A 15660-nucleotide genomic window follows, 5' to 3' on the forward strand; every position below is an offset into this window, starting at 1 on the left:
CATAAACGCCTTCAGCTTTGTGAAGACAGACTTAAAATTTTGGTACTTTTGAATGTAAATACTTCTCTTTTGATAAAATTGACAGCAGATTATTTGTAATAAAGAACAATTTGCTATTAAACTGTACCAAAAATGTAAAGCAAAGAAAAGTTCTTTCCAGGAAAATTAATGAATGTGTTTCCTTGGGATAAAGTAAAATTGTACGTTTAAAAGTTATAGCTGCTAAGCATGATGCTGAGCCCCAGGGCAGGTGCCTGTAGAACCACGGACATGATCTTCACGTAACTTCCATTTTGACGTGTTCTGTCCCAACACTGGTTTTAACTGCTCATTTTCAGTTTAAGTAACAAAAACCCAAAGAATACAAAGATTGGTATACATAGAAAAGGTAGAAAAATTTAAATACGCACACACAATAAGGTCTGTCATCTTAATGACTTTACATATTATTGGCTATGGTCTATTATCTTACTTATAAAATGCATGATTAAAAAATAATTCATGTCTGTTATGTTACATTTTCAGTTACCCAAAGTGATACTGATTTTTCTTTCTCTTCTTTTCCTAAAAAAATTTTTAAAAATTGCAATATATACTACAATTTTCCCTTATCTTCACATGTGTAAAATTATATGCCTCAGCACTATTTGTTAATCAATTTCCTTTTTTGTTAAAATTCTATAGATATTGTTCTCCTTACTCTTTTTTTTTTTTTAAGATTGGCACCTGGGCTAACAACTGTTGCCAATCTTTTTTTTTTTTTTTTTCCTGCTTTATCTCCCCAAACCCCACCTGTACATAGTTGTATATCTTAGTCACAGGTCCTTCTAGTTGTGGGATGTGGGATGCCACCTCAATGAGGCCTGACGAGCGGTGCCATGTCCGCGCCCAGGATTCGAACCCTGGGCTGCTGCAGCGGAGCACGTGAACTTAACCACTTGGTCACGGAGCCGGCCCCTCTCCTTACTCTTTTTGGCATTCAACTTTGAAGAGAATAAGTCTTTTTCTATAGTAATCTTTAATTTTATTTTTTAAAAATATTTTAAGCTCACAATAGTCAATGGATATATTAATGTTAGTCTCACAATTTCAAATTATAATTTTAGTTATTTTATACAGTTTAAAAATCAGTTTATATTTTACATTCAGTTTTTATTCTTTATCATTTGTGTTGGTGTTTTTAGCAATATCAATCATCCATATGTTGGCAATTCATTGTCTTTCCTATTTGTTAATAACCTCTATTATTCTTTTCTATTTCCTTTATGTTTGATGAAAATCTTCCATATTTATTCCTCCCATCACAATTCTGACTTTTCTAGTGCTGATTCTACTCTTTACTGATTGTAATGGAGATTGTTTCCTCTACTGTATTAATATTTATCTCTATCCCCCTCCTATTTCATTCAGATGACTATTTTTCTTGGCTCTCATTGTCCATAACTTTTTCCATAGTAAATATGCTTTTTTAAGAGAAGAAAACAATGTGTCAAACTAACTTCTTTAATCTCTAGCAGATCTTGTATAAAACTAAACTTTTCTTCTTTAGTATCACTAGGCTTTCTTCCTCCATGTTGCACAATTTACATGGGCCTCATACTGGCTTTTACATTGGGTGAGTTAATATCTATGAGTAGAATCCTAAACAATCTTAATATTTGCTTACAAAGTAGATTAATTTTATTTTTATCTTCTTGCCATTTCCTTGACCACTATTAAAAATCTCCTTACAAGATGTTAACTTCATAGGCTGAATGATATGAATGTTTTGTGCCATTTCATGCATCGATACTCCAAGAGTGGAGAGACATCTGGAGCCACTCATGTTCTCCCCTGACCCGCAAATAATTCACAGCACATTTCCCATGTGGCTTTGGGTTCTGCTTGGCCTCAGTGTTCATGCCAGTCCACTTGTGGGCTGTGCCTCCTGCAGCCTTCATTTCATGAAGGATAATGGCTGCCAGGAAACAGAAAATCCATCTTTTCAAAGAGAAATCTAGCCAAATTTCTTGGTTTTCAATCTGGTAAAAATCACTTATGTAGAAATCCTGGCTTCTGCCCTTTTGTTTTCCATAATATATTTTAATTGTTTTCATTTACAACATTAACAAAGATACTATATTTTTCTTGCAGTTGATTAAAAAAGTCAGCAGCTGTTTATTAAGTAGACCTAAACAAATAACATTTGAAATCTAATTTTTTAGCTTTACTTTTTTAATTAATTACTTAATTTTTATTGCAGTAACATTGGATTTTAATATTATATAACTTATAGGGGTACATCATAGTATATTTTGAATTCTGTGTAGATTACATCACGTTCACCATCCAAAGACTGATCACAGCGATCACCACACATGCGCCTAATCACCCCTTTTGCCCTCCTTCCCCACCACTTCCCCCTCATAACCACTAATCCAATCTCTGCTGCTATGTGTTTTGAAAATTAAATTTTTATCATGTGCTTCTAACTCTATTAAAGTTGATAAAGTTTGTGTCTATTATAATTAGTACTGTCAATGATATAATAAGAATCCATCTATGCTTCCTTGAAAATAACTCTGCTTACAGATATATCCAGCTTGAATTTTGCCAATATAACTCCATCCATCTTTAGTGTATAAATATGAAAGGTACAACATTACTAAATGGTTTTACATGTGTAATTAATCCCTATGACCTTACGTTATTTGATATTTTGTGTCAAGCTAAATAAATCCATGAATGGAAGCACAAATAGATGGGTTGGTAGATGAGTGGATAAATAGGTAGATAGATAATGGATTATTTTATTAGGGAACAATTAAAAATGTCTAACATTGACAGACTGTTTATGAAGTAATAAACTTGGATTACTCTGTAGCTTATCATATTTTATTAATTCACATTTCTTTGTGTAGCATTCATGTAGTGAGAGGTATTCTATTACTAATTAAATGAAAGTGCAGTGAACTATTACCTTGAAAAGCAGGATAACTGTCTTCTCTTTTTTAACCCGTGTGTACTCTGTAGGTATTTGATACTTTCTGGCTACTTTTTAGGTCTGAGTGAATCAGAATAACAGCTCTCTGCCATATCTTCCGATGTGACACAGATCACCATCGTCAATCTTTTTTCTTTTTTCTGTTTAAAAATCTCACTAATATTAATGTATCTCTTGAAAGAAAAATGTTTCAAAAACAATTTTGGACACTCAACCTTCCCATATAAATACTAAACATAATGGTAGTTTGAAAAGTTATTGTAGATCCTTGCATACCTTTCCTAAAAATACAAAACATATGTTAAATTTTAAAATAAGAAATGGACAAATGGGAAGACTGGATTTAATGTTTGTGTCATTTTCTGATACATTTTTTGGCTTGCTTCTCTGAAATATGAGTTGGCAATCATTTAGTTGCTATTTTTTCTGGGAATAGTGTGTCAGTTTTTCTTTATTTTTCAAAGAATTTAAATAAAAAACCATCACTTTCTTACTCTTGAGACCAGCCCAGGATTATCTTAATTTGTAGTCAAAATAACAGAAGACAGAGAAATCACATTTTCTCAGGAATGCAAAAACACCTTTTTTCCTCTGTTGCATTTTTGGCTGCTGTTTTGTAATACTTTTTAGATTTTGTCAGCATTTTAGAAGCTTGTGCAGATTAGAAATCTCTTAAGTGCCCCGGCAGCAAGAAAAGCCATGTTATCTTCTATTCATAAGAGTGATCATTTTGGAGAGGTATTTTCCTTCAGTAGCTTTTGGAAGCTTGTTTATATAAAGTAGCAGCAGAATAAAATTCTCAGAGAAATTAGAAAACTGCAAAAAGAGAATGAATTTTTGTAGTGCCTACCCATAGGAAAATTATTAAATACTAGGAAATTCCTTAAATACACAAATCTAGAATATTATTGCATATAAAGCTGAATTATGAGTGCAGAAGTAACTCAGCACCTGGCGGAAAGAGAATGGAATTTGAGAATTATGTCACTTAACCTGTAATGGTAGGCAGAAAAGGCAGGAGGAAGTTTCCCCAGGTACTGCTGGAACGTACACACTGGCATCCATATTCTGGCTAGTGCCACTGACTGCTCAGGCCTCTACTCATCCTGAAGTTGCCTGGGCTAACAGCTAATGTGTTGTGGGACAGCAAGGAAACCAGCTGGTGAAGGGAATTCTGCCCGACCTCAAATATTCTCCCCAACCACTGCCTCATTATACCTATTAGATATTATAAACACAGAAAATATCAGATTAGATCTCACAGCTAGTAAATTAATTCTAATTGGAACGTCATTTCCATACCTATACTGGCATAAAATAAAATACCTGTTTATTTCAATCCCTATTTTCATTTACTCTCATTCAGTTATTGTTCGGTTGCTTAATAATTAAAATTGTTATACAGTATGTATGTATCACATTTTCAAATTAACAACTTGGCCCCTATATATTATCTCAATCTCTGCCAAATGTAGGTAGATCTTGCTGTCGCTTATTTCTTCTTTATGGGTACGTTGCATTTTATGGAGCTTTTAAAAACTCAGTTTCCTCCCATTCATTCTTCAAGGCTCAGCTCAAATATTACATTCTCTAATCCCACAGGCAAAGTTATTGACTACCTATCAAGACAGATTTCTGAGTAAATTAAAAATAGAGAGTTTCTACATGCTTTGAATTAAAAATGAGGACCTAGAAATCCATGGAAATATACATATATCTTCAAAATGTAACATATATCCTTAATATTGATAAAAATACATTATTCACATACTTAAGATTCATTGAAATGAAAACAAAAAAATCCCACCTAACGAGTAGCAATAATTCTTTCTTTGAAAGAACTAAAAATGCTTTGAATGAGAAGAAAAGAAAAATACCAAAATAAGTTATGAGTAACGTGTTACCTATTTATGCTGTGCAGCTTCACACTGAAATCGCGACCCAGATTTTGAAGTTCTCTGTGGTCATGGGCTTCATGATATCTAATGTAATTGAAAAATAGCTAATGGAGAGCTATAGTTTTGTGGCATTTTTTGCATGGTTGCTAGTTTGTTAGTTGGTTTACTGATGGTTTTTTAACTTCAATGGGAAAATGCAAGAAAACGAAATTAAATAAACCCTGGAACAACTAAAAGAGACGTATGCTTTAGTAACATTATCACTTTCTATGAATATACTGTATTTCTCTCAGGAGCTTAAAATCCATTCAATATTTCCCATAAGAGTAATGTGGGGCAAGAAGATAAAGGGGAAATAGAATGCCAACTTGTATAATGGAAACTTGAAAAGAAGGAAGGTGCTTTATAGAGATTATTGTCTCTAGCTGAAACAGGACCAAAAACCATTTTTCCTTTAGCTACTTTGGCCCAGAGTGGGTGAAGTTCATGCTTATATTTTTACTGTCATTTGCTTCAGAATTGCCCACAGTGTACAAATGAGCTCAGCATAAATGAGAAATATATCAATACAAATATCTCACGTGCAAGACGAATATATTGGCTCATTTCCCTTGGAAACCTAATTTGTACTACTTCTGAGGAAAAGCTGCTCATCCTCCTTATTACAAGATGGTTATTTTACAACACTTTAATATGAATGCTTGACCTTTAGAAATCTAGTTCTTTTGGAGAATATCCCAGATGTGCATACAATTACAACCAATGTGGAATATTTTGTGTTGCCAGATCACTAATTAAATTCCTGCATATAGCCTTTTTCTTCCTGAAATGCAACATTTAGTAAATTATTTTATAATTATGCAAACGTTGTTTTGTATAGCTTTTGCATTTTAATGAGTTTGGGGGAAACCACGGTTTAGAATAAAATCAGAACCTGAAAAAAACGTGGTGCACTATAGCTAAAGAGCTGCCATCTGACCATAATAACACCCTCCACATTCAGTGAGGCTGCAACTCCTTTGTCATTTTAAAAGTCACATATTTTCTGTTTAATTTTTGTTTTTGGTCTTTTTTGGAAAAGTTCAAATATAAACCCACAAAGGACAGAAGAGAATCTTCCAGAGTGAAAAACAACTGGCCTTCTCCCATAGCATTTTCTCTTACATTACCTCTCAAGTACGTTTCTAGGGCCCCTATATTCTGTCTGGTTACATCTGCCTTCAGGAATTTATAGGCCCAAGGATCTATGTAGGTAGAAACATAATTTCCACAATTATTCCGTTGACTTCAGCTGAATTTCGACCAGACACTGAATAGAGGAGTATATTATCAATCGGACTGAATTTGTATTAATGGCTAAATAAAATGTAATTTTTGAAGAGTTGTAGGAAAAATTATCTTAAAATATTTGAATTTTTTTATTTGTTAAATATTTTGACCCCACCTTCATTTTCTGTTCTTCAGAATATAATCAGTCTACATGAGCCTCAAACTTAGATTAGCGAATTCTATAAGTAAAAAGACCTGGAGTGAAAGGCTCAAGTTGTGGCATAAATTGTGTGAAACATTTGGCATCTCTGTTGTCTAAGCCTTTTGCTAAATCCTCTATTCCATGGTGTGCTTTATAAGATAAAAATAGAGGCACTGCTAAATAGGAGTCAAAGATATTAGAGGACTAGCAATATCATATGATATATATAAAAATATACATATACATGTATATATACATGCAATCACCAAAGACATACATCTTTATATATATTACTGTGAAAATATTTAACTTGAGATTATAGTTCGTTCATTCATTTAACTCATTTACTGATCTCTTTCTATAAAATATACTTTAAGCATAAAGGTGAAAGAAAAATATATTCACACAAACAGAGAATGGAGAATGCATCAAAGCAGAAATGCTTAAAAGGATGTGTAAATGGTAATTAACATAATATGGTAAAAGAAACCTTTGCAAGCTTGGTGATGTAGAAAGGAAGTAAGAGCAATAAAAGAGCACTATGTGGGTAATCTAAAGAAATATTGGTGGTATAAAATGATAATTATGTCTTGTGCGGTTCTAAATATATACAGAATAATATATACAAAAACATGCACCTATCTGGAAGGGGTTAATTGTGGTCAAAGTGTTTAAGGCTTGTGAACAGTCTAGAATGTGGTACAAGTACCAATTTTTATTAAAATACAGTAAGCTAATTACAAATGTTGTAATCTCTAGGGAAGCACTTAAAAGAGTAGCCAAAGTGTGTGTAAATTATCAGCTTTATAGAGGGGGAACTGAAATGACAAAATACTTAATCCATCCAAAGGAATACAAGAAAGCAGAGAGAACATAACAGAAAAGGTGAAACAAATGGAAAACAGCTAAATGTATTCAAACCCAAATACAAAATAATTTCATTTAATATAAATGGACTAAAATCTCCAAATAAAAGACAAAGACAAAAGTAATATCAAAGGAGTATTCCATAAGTATGTATTAAATGGGAAAATATGTTTATTTTATAGGAATATGGATTATAAGAGAAACTGAAGATTTTTGAATATATGCTAAATAAAACAGCTCAAATAAAAAAGGCAAAATTTTAGAGGAACTGGTTGGAACTTATTGAAAAATTGCCATGAGGGCCTCTAACATTTACTTTGGATGTGTGTGTATGTGCACACATTTATTTAAGTTTATGTGAATGTTTTTCTCTGTGAAGAAATATAGGGAAGTGATTCCAACATTTTGCTACACATCAAAACCACATGGGAGTCTGGTACACAGATTGAAACATTTTTGTTCTTCAACACTATTCCCAAACATTTAGATAGGTTACCTCTGAGGTGGCACATAAAATTTCTCTTTCTGAAAAATCTTTTCAAATTATTCTTATCCCCAACTTGATATGTAAACCACAGAAAAAAAATTTAAAGAATATTCACAGTTCATATTATTTCCAAATGTCCAAATATTGTTCTTAAAGGAATGATCATGTGCTAAGCCAGTAATAGCATACAAGCCAGATGAATCCACCATTCCTCACTCTTGCCCTCAATGAATGCACTGCTAACACATTTTAACACTGTTTCTGTCTGATTTTAGGAATTTTTCTCAGCACCTTTGCCTTCAGCCCGCCTGGTAGCCACTAGTGATCATCTATAGTTGAGAAAATTACAATAAATAATTTTCCCTTTCTGTGTGCCTTCAAAATAGGAAGCAAAAATATACCAAAAAGCAATTATGGTTGATCCTATTCTGCATTAGTGATATAGTGACACCGGAACTTAATAACCAAAGAATAAACAAAATTGCCAAGTAACTCTGAAATCTTATCTTAAAAATGCCATATTGACTAATAGATGAAATTGGAAATTAAACCTGAAATAGTCTATTTAGAAAACAGTGCAAATAAGAAAATTGCATATTAAAGTGTGAGAATACAGGCAAAACAATACCCAGAGTAAAATCCATAGCCTCAAACCTTTCATTATTAAATACCAAATAAAACAATAAATTAACTGAGGGTTAACAGAGACAAAAATTAAAGAAAACAAAGAGCAAGACGTAAAATTTAGTAAAGTTAGAGAAAGAAATTCTATCATTAAATGTATAAAATACTCAATAAAAAGCAGAAAAAAACTTGAAAACTGATAAATACATGAATAATAACAACTTTCTTGAAAATAACAATGATTGTACAAAACTCTAGCTAGTTTGATCAGAAAGAATAAGAACAAGAGATGGGAATTGTAAAAAGGCTATAGGCCTAAAAAAGTCCATTGGAATTATTCCTAGAGTTTAAAATCTTTGGGAAATTTCAGATAATAGCACTGGAATCAAATTTAAATTCTCTGGGACCCACTCAAGTATATGGCCTTACCATATGATGGCATCACCTTCTTATTCCAGGGGCGAGTGGTCTCCAGAAGAGAAGGTTAGACTAGATGGGTTCATCATGCTGTGCTGAATGGTAGTTCATACTTGAAATTGAATCTCACGTCTCAGCATCCACACAAGCCCTCCCTCTTCATTAATATAATGTAATGGGTTAGAAGAGTGGTTCTCAACGTGTGATTCATGAACCAGCAGCACCAGCATGACCCACACCTGCTTGTCCCTAGAACTACTGAACGAGAAACACGCGGTGGGTGGGGCCGACAACCCGAGTTTTGGCAAAATCCCCAGGTGATTCTCATTAGCACTAAAGGTGGTGATCCTCTGGGCCAGAGACTCAGAGATATCTTTAACATAGAAATTTGATTGTAAGGCTAAAATTACCCAAAAAGATGATGGGGATCAAAAGAAAAAGAGATTACACCTGATATTAAAAGTGTGGTAACACATTACAAATTTCTGTAGGAAGCTCATGAGTTCACAGACGGAAGAGAAACCAGACTGAGGGGATAAAAGAGAGAGGGGTAGAAATCAGATGGAAGGGGAGAAAGAGAAGCAAGGTGAACCAAACGAAGGGAAAAGAAACCAAGTGGAAGAGGAGAGAGACTGGACAGAAGGGAAGCCTCCAGATGGAGGGGGAGAAAACTGATGGAGAGGGAGGAGCCAGACCGGGAGAAAGGGGTGGGGAGAGCTGGAAGAGGAGCACCCCCCCACCTATTCTGCTTAATTAATTGTTGTAGAATAATAATTTTACCTGAACTCATGTTTCTTTCTCAATTTCAGTGGGATGAACTCTGCATCCCTGGGGAAAGTTCGACCAGTTAGTTCCTTCACATGTTACTGTGAGGAGTTTAGAAGTAGGACTCAGTATTTTGAAATGAGGAAACCCACAGGGTTCTTTGCAATTCAGTGGAAAGAGAAAGACCTCAGGGAAGATGCAGGCCTTCTGATAAAGTAGATTTGTAAATCTTAAGTTGGCTCTGATTTGAAAGAGGAAAAGAAAAGTAATCATATTCTTTATGCCCAACTGGAAAGTGAGTCATACCAACTTTATATCATATACCAATGGTAAGTACTATGCATATATGTAGTTTAACCACATGAAAAGCGTAGATATACATAGTTAACGATTGTACAATGTATAACCAATATACAGTCTTGATATATAAAATGATAGGTTGCTTATTGATTTTATGTGTGCACATATACATATGTATATTTATACACAAACAGGTTATGCATCAAATATCAAATGATATTTTCTGTTCTAACAGAATTAAGAAGAGTTAATTTTATTCTTTATTCTATTTTAGTTATAATTGCTGCTTAACGCTATATTTTCACTGAATTTGGAGGATATCCTATGTTATAAAAACAGGTATATATATATATATATATATATATATATATACTTTTTTCTAAGGTGGATATCTACATTTTAACCATGGCAGCACATTTTATGTCATTTTATTTTTACTAAGAACATGTTTGAAATGTAAAATATGAAGTAATAGAATTAACATTTTAGCAAGCTTACCAGAATTTGTGCACTTAAATATATTTTCATCTTTAGAAAGCTAATCTGGATGGCCATACGTTTATTCCAATGATATCACCATTTCCAGTTTTGGAACTTATCTTTTTAAATTGCCTCAAAAATCTTCAGCACATTATTTTAAACATCAACTAGGGAAAATATTTTTCATTTGAAGATGGAAATACAAATAACTCTTAGAATTGGGTCTGCTTAATAAAATGGGATATCAACCTGCATAAAACTTTTTCATTATTTTACTTAAAGTTAGATGTGATTTGAAATTGACAATATTATTTTCTTCTTGTGTGGTCCCTGTACTGCTTTTTATAAGGTAATTATAATAATGAAGTTTTAAAATTATTATGAACAATCACTTCAATGTAAGACCAAGCATAAAATCTCAAGTAACATAATTTTGAATGCTTAATTTCCGGTAGTTTATATCAAAAGCTGCATTATTACTACATAGCCACTGCGATTCTCATCCTCCATGACTTTACAGAGGTTAGAGTGTGTTTGTGATTTTATATATATTCTTTTAATCTCATAAACATTGCAACAGTAAATTGACTTAGAAAATACTGAAACCAAGTTTTATTTTTAAACTAAAGAAACAATTGGCACTCAGTGTGCTTAGGCAGCCAAAGAGGAGGTTGAAGGGCAGTGCTGAAGCTGTTTAGTAAAATAATTGGGAGGTTACAGCTGCCTGTTTTTCCGTTCAGAACTTTGACATATACATCATATTCTCAATGGTTCAGCCTGGCCTTATTGGCCTCATTTGCATGAGCCAAGGCTATGTAGTCAGCAATGTAATCGCCCGAAGAAGCAATCCTATTAATCCAAGTGAAGATATTTTCACTTTGCCAAATGAGAAAGCAGACTACAATACTCATCATTAGACACATTTGAGATACTTTAAATAAATGTATTAACAACACTATCCGATAGAGAATTTGACTTCTCAGGAAATACTTGCCTGTAAATCCTGGGACACATTTGCAGAAGAAATAGCCACTTGAATGTATGCCAGTTGTTCCATTTTTGCAGGGGACAGATTTACAATCTTCAGTTTCTATTTCACAGATGTTTCTTTCATATCTTTGCAGACAGCTACAGTTGCAATTGTGTAAACGGACCAGGCAGAGGCCATGCACTGATATACTCTCGTTTCCTAAGCAATCTTCAACATCGAGAATACAGAATCTGTCAATACGACCAAGATAATAGCTGCATCTGAAACATGCAAAAACAAGGAACCCAATTAGCCATATAATTTAACATATTTAAATATTTATCACATATTTACTTAAATACACAAGATAAGAAAAATAAGGATGGTTGTAGGTGCACTTTAAAAATATTCTTATAGAAAGTGTCCATACCTGGCAAAACTTAGTTTTGCTTATTGTGAAAAGTGATGAGTGAAAAGAATTTTAGCAACAGACAGACCTAGACTCAACTACGAGCTCTGCCACTTAATTGCTAGGTAACCCAGGACAGTATCAGTAATTTTGCTGAGGCTAAGTGACAGGGTGTGTGTGTGTGTCAGGATTTTGGTGAAAATATGCAGTAAAGTTTTATAGTGTGAGTGCCTGACAGTTAGCTTTTTGATTGTAATATAAACGCTTGACATTAAGCTTTTGATTGCCAAGTTATCTATTTCAGGCATTCATCTAGAATAAACACAGTGCCAGCTACACAAGGAGATAAAGAACCAGACGGACCCACCCATGAAATTCCCTTTTTAAGAAAGGGCTTGTTGACCCTTTAAGTGACCCTGATTTTCCCTTCCCTCATTTTAATTCCTGCTCGTATGTCTTAAATTCACCAATAGAGTGAACCAGGAAACCCTAGGCACCCCACCCCCGACCCCAATAAAGGCACAACCCTAGGTCTGCTCTCTCTCTCTTTACCTTGCAGAGCGACCTGGCTGTGTGGATCCAGGAGTGCCATGCACTCTCCAGGAACAATGGTAATAAAACTCGTTTTTCCAAAGTTCCTTAATGGTTGTTGCTGAGGTGTGTCTTCCATTCATAATAAGAACCTCAATGGCCAGTCCAAGGGCAATGTTGACTCTGCCTGGGGAAACATCTGTGGGGGCTGCCACCAGTAGTAGGGACCCAGGTGAGTGCCCCAGGCATTCCTAGGGGATCGCATCACTGTTGATAGGCTGAGACCAGCATAAAACAAGTTTGAAATAAAGTCTGCCTTCCGTACCTATGGTTCTGCATCCGCGGATTCAACCAACCACAATCAAAGGCTTACAATGGTTATGTCTGTACTAAAGATGTATAGAGTTTTTTTCTCATCATTCTTCCCTAAACAATACAGTATAACAACTATTTACATAGCATTTACATTGTATTAGGTGTTATAAGTAATTTAAAGATGATTTAAAGTATGTGGGAGCACGTGCATAAGTTATGTTGAAATACTAGGGCCATTTTATACTTTAAGTGACTTGAGCATCTGTGGATTTTGGTGTGTGGAGGGCCCTGGAACCAATCATCAAGGATACCAAGGGACAGCTGTCCCTAATCTCATGCCTAAGAAAAATGAGCTTTTAGTTAAGGATAGATTCTATTGATAGTATTCATTCATTCATTCATTGCGTGAATATATATTTGCTTTTTCTCTGTGACTGGCATTGACCTAAATGAACTGATACTGAGGTGAATGAGTCTTTGGCTTTACGTCAAAGAAAGCACGCTCTTCTTACCCTAACACAACTCTAATAGGTTTTATTGCAAATGCTGGAGCATCTCAGTTCTTCTGCAGCTTATAATGTAAGTTCTCTGAAGGCAGGAACAATGGCTGTCTTATTCATGTTGACTCCATAACACCTAACAGAGGCCTAGCATGTAGAGGGGACCTGAGAAAATTTCTTCAATGTATAATGATTGAATAAACAAATGAGATCTTGATAGACACTTAGAATGTGCAGGGGGGAAAGGTGATTAGTATAATGTAATACTCTCTGGAACTGGATTAATTACAAGTATTCTGGGAATTTGTAAGAGAGGAAATTAACCTAATCTTACATGATGGTGTAGGGGTGCAGAATTTGCTATCCTAAAATGTCTCTTTGGATTGATTATTTTTAAGAACAAAAGACTCCACAGGGAGGAACCTAGAAGGCCCATTTCCTCAAAGTCCTCTGCATGTCCCATTTCCTCTGCAAGATATGGCAAACATTTGTTTACCAAACATTTGCTTTTCTCTCTCCATGTGAACTGCCTTCCTCCCCTTTGAAGTCCCAAACCACTACCCCCAACATCGTCTTTTGTCTTTAGCTGAAGATGGTATTTAACGTGGTGGCTTTGGCTGTTTTGATGAGTCACTCAGTTTTCCTGGGTTTTCCCCATGTATATGTTATTAAGCTTTGTTTGATTTTCTCCTGTTATTCTGTCTCACGTCAATTTAATTCTTAGACCAGCCAGAAGAACCTAGAAGAGTAGAGGGAAATTTCTTCCTCCCTTACAATGGGATGATGAGGAGAAGGAGTGTCGTGATATATTCTGTGTGTGTATCTACTATTATGTATAACATAATATTATGTATAACATTATTCAAGTTATTCAAACTCAATCTTTCTCACAATGTAATTATTCACTGAAGACATAGATGAAGGGCAATGCCAAGTATTCTTTAGGTTATTTTTTAAAAAAGCTGTATTAGTTTGAATTTCTAAATATCTATATCCTTGAGTACATGACTCTAATTCATGATTCATTATTTTTACATTTTTAATTATAGATTTCAATGAATTTGAAAATCTTGATGAGATTTTGCTTTAATAGCATAATTTTAAATAGGAATTTAATTAATTCCAATGGTAATTTTAATTTATCTAATATTTTCTGGTAATTTTTAATGTCGTTTTCTCTATTTCAAGATAATTGTGAAATATAGTCTGTGTTTCATATAAATGTATTTGAAATATTTGGAGGCTTAATCACAAGAGCCAGACTGGCTATCAACAAAGAAGGAATACTCTTCTGGAGTTAGACTTCAGGTTTTTTTTTTTTTTTGAGGAAGACTAGTTGTGAGCTAACTGCTGCCAATCCTCCTCTTTTTGCTGAGGAAGACCGGCCCTGAGCTAATGTCCATGCCCATCTTCCTCTACTTTATATGTGAAATGCCTACCACAGCATGGCTTGCCAAGCAGTGCCATGTCCACACCCGGGATCCGAACTGGTGAACCCTAGGCTGCCAAAGCGGAACGTGTGAACTTAACCACTGCACCACTGGGCCAGCCCCTAGACTTCAGTTTTTAACTTGTGTTTTCTTCATTTTGTACACACACACATCATTTCAGTACCTCAATTATTCATTAAATATAATGAACAAACATTCTTGGGACTTCTCTATATGCTAGTTACCACCTTAGATTATGTGGATTATGAGATGCCATTTTAATATAGTTATACATTATACAATATGCCCACATTTATTCCTTTGAATTTTGTATATACATACGTAGAAAGTATAAGAAAAAGAAAGCATAAAGTGAGAAAGAAACCTAAATCATAGTGATAATCTTAGGTCTAGAGTAAAGTGTGTGATTTTCAAGTATCCTTTGCCAACTATTCAAAGGGCACTTAAGATTATCATATAAATATGTCAATGAGTTGAGAAGAGCAATGTCAAATCACTTTGCTTGTTATTATTAATGAAAATTAACCTAGTGAACCTAAGTCATTACACTCACAAATTTATATGATGGTAGGTGTTAGAAGCCAGAAAGAATGTTAAAGTTCAATTAGTTCAAACCTTTCTTCTTGTAGTTGTGGAAAATTTGGCCATTTAATGCAATTTCCCGAGGATCGCTGAGACTGCTAATGGCAAGCAGTATAGCTGATGCATTGATATATTCAAAGCACTGGCCTTGAAGAGGGAACCTTGGTTCTAGTTCTTCTATAACTTATTTCATAAATAAGTTTCCATAAATAAGCACCCTGGTTTCCTCATCTGTAAAATTCTCAGTAGCACATCTATGTCACAGAAGAGGATTGAATGTATTGATTACTGGGCAGCTGTTTTGCCAGCTAAATCAAATGTTCATAGGTTTACCTGAATTAAAATTATAGGTATTACTTCCTTTTAATTTCGCCATGCTCTGTTTAACCATATTCTGTAGATTAATTATTAATAATGCTCATTCACTTTGAAAAGGTTTTATGGTGGATGGCGAATTACATGGTGTCCTACATGTATTTCCAAAAGAATTATGTAGTTGTGTGCCTCAACCATACCAGTTTCGGTCATGATGCTATTGTCCCATGAGAATAAAGAGAAAGAAAAAAAAGCTTTTCTAAATGGATAAGATATCCTGTGCGAGAATATGAAG

The sequence above is a fragment of the Equus caballus genome, chromosome 20, assembly GCF_041296265.1.
Source record: "Equus caballus isolate H_3958 breed thoroughbred chromosome 20, TB-T2T, whole genome shotgun sequence".
Taxonomy (NCBI): domain Eukaryota; kingdom Metazoa; phylum Chordata; class Mammalia; order Perissodactyla; family Equidae; genus Equus; species Equus caballus.